This window comes from Galeopterus variegatus, unplaced genomic scaffold (genome assembly GCF_000696425.1).
Source record: "Galeopterus variegatus unplaced genomic scaffold, G_variegatus-3.0.2 Scaffold486, whole genome shotgun sequence".
In the NCBI taxonomy this organism is placed as follows: Eukaryota; Metazoa; Chordata; class Mammalia; order Dermoptera; family Cynocephalidae; genus Galeopterus; species Galeopterus variegatus.
This window is the reverse complement of record NW_007726597.1, coordinates 505,360-507,548: the sequence shown is the minus strand read 5'-3', so window position 1 is coordinate 507,548 and position 2,189 is coordinate 505,360. Positions and strand designations below refer to the sequence as shown.

Here is a 2,189-nt window from a genome sequence, read left to right as displayed (position 1 = left end):
TAAAAAAAAAAAAAAAAAAAAAAAAAAAAAACTGAGCTAAACGGCCAGCCCCCCTGCAACCATTTTTAAATCAGAAGTCTCCTCTCGGCTGTTGGTGCGGTGGTCACCCCTGTGGTCCTGGCGTACCGTGGGTTTGAGCATGGCAGGAGGGGACACCTTGATATCAATGGATTGTGAAATTCTGGGGAAGGTGCAAGAGGTCTTTTTCTCAAAGTACACTCAGTCTCAGGGTAAAAAGCTGGAATTGTAGGCTGGGTCCAGAACACTGACTGGGGCACAGTACAAGGACAATTGCAAGGTCCTATCTCCAAGGTGTGTCATTTGCAGGAATGGGTTAAGACAAGAGGAAGTCCTGGATCACACATTGACAGAGCAAACTTCAATAGTGAGAAAGTCATCTTAAAGTTGGGTTAGTCAGATTTCCAAAATGTGAAATAATGGCCTGAATTTAAATTTTCTTTTCTTTTCTTTTCTTTTTTTAAAAAAGACCGGTAAGGGGATCTCGACCCTTGACTTGGTGTTGTCAGCACCACGCTCAGCCAGTGAGCGAACCGGCCATCCCTATATGGGATCCGAACCCGTGGCCTTGGTGTTATCAGCACCGCACTCTCCCGAGCGAGCCATGGGCCGGCCCTGAATTTAAATTTTCTAAGATAAACTCAGTGATTTTGGTTTTTATTGTTAGTAGACAATATTCTATGTTCCATATTAGAATTTGTCAGCAAGTTGTTTTAGTATTAATTTTTTTTTTTTTTTTTGAAAGATGACCGGTAAGGGGATCTCAACCCTTGACTTGGTGTTGTCAGCACCACGCTCACCCAGTGAGCCAACCGGCCATCCCTATATAGGATCTGAACCTGTGTCCTTGGTGTTATTAGCACCGCACTCTCCCGAGTGAGCCACGGGCCGGCCCTTTTAATTAATTAATTAATTAATTTATCTGTCCTTTTTGTGACCGGTAAGGGGATCACAACCCTTGGTTTGGTGTTACCCGCACCGCACTCAGCCAGTGAGCGCACCGGCCATCCCTATATGGGATCCGAACCCATGGTGGGAGCGCTGCTGCGTTCCCAGCGCCACACTCTCCCGAGTGCGCCACAGGGCCGGCCCTGAGATATATTTTATAAAGGCCTAGTATAGTCCTTGATGCACAGTAAGTATCTAATAAATATGAGGGTACTTCAAAAAGTTTATGGAAAGATTTGTATAATGTCATTTATGGAAAGATTTGTATAATTTTATTTTTCCACAAACTTTATGAAGTACCCTCCTATTATCTACTATTATTATTCCTATTGATTTTTTTTTTTTTTCTCCTTTTTGTCTTTTTTCGTGTCCGGCAACGGATCGCAACCCTCAGTGTTGCCCCTGTACCTGACCGGGGACCGGCAACGGGATTGCAACCCTCGGTGTTGCGCCCGCACCTCGCTCAGCCAGTGAGCGGGAACCGGTCTGTATGTGGGATCCGAACCCTCGGCGGGAGCACCGTCGCACTCCCAAGCGCCACACTGTAGGTGTGCACCACCGGGCCGGCCCATTATTCTTACTGATATGTCTACAACACATGTATGTTCTTCTACCACTTTATTTTGTAATTTCTATTTGTCCTGTTCAATGTATGCTTATTTTTCCTCCTTTCCTTCCCTCCGTTGGATTGATGGAGTATTCCTTATTTTCTTTCTTTTCCCCAACTGGTTTGGAAATTACATCTTCAGTGTTAATTACTTTTTTTTTTTTTTTTTAACTTTTGTTATGGAAAAATGGCAGCAAATACAAACTAGACAGACCTCTGGGGAAGGGGCTCCAGGAAGTGGGTGCTCTGACCTCCAAGAGGCTTGCGCTTCTCTCTGGGGGTCTGGAAGTCTCCCTGCCGAGGCCGTGTGGCTGCTGCTGCTGGGGCGCCGAAAGTCACCAGAAGCCGGAGCCTTTGCTGCCAGGGCTGCTGGCAAGACGAGTGCTGGGGCAGAAGGTGGGCACGAAGTCCCAGCACCGCTCCTCCTGCTGCCGGTCTCCTGCTGCCGGTCTGCTGCTAGGACTTCTCTGCCACTGGTGCCAGCTGTCAAGGGGGTCACAGAGCTGGAGGGTGAGCTTCATGCCAAGGAGACAACAGCAAAGCCTCAGCAGACTAAGCAGAGGAAGGATGGGCTCTCCCTGGGTGTATGATAAAGAGAAAATGTCCCCCCACATGT

General features: G+C 47.3%; 1 pseudogene; it reads left to right on the top strand.

Moving 5' to 3' along the window:
- Positions 1-139: 139 nt before the first annotated feature.
- Positions 140-438, top strand: LOC103587753 (annotated as a pseudogene).
- The last annotated feature ends 1,751 nt before the right edge of the window (positions 439-2,189 follow it).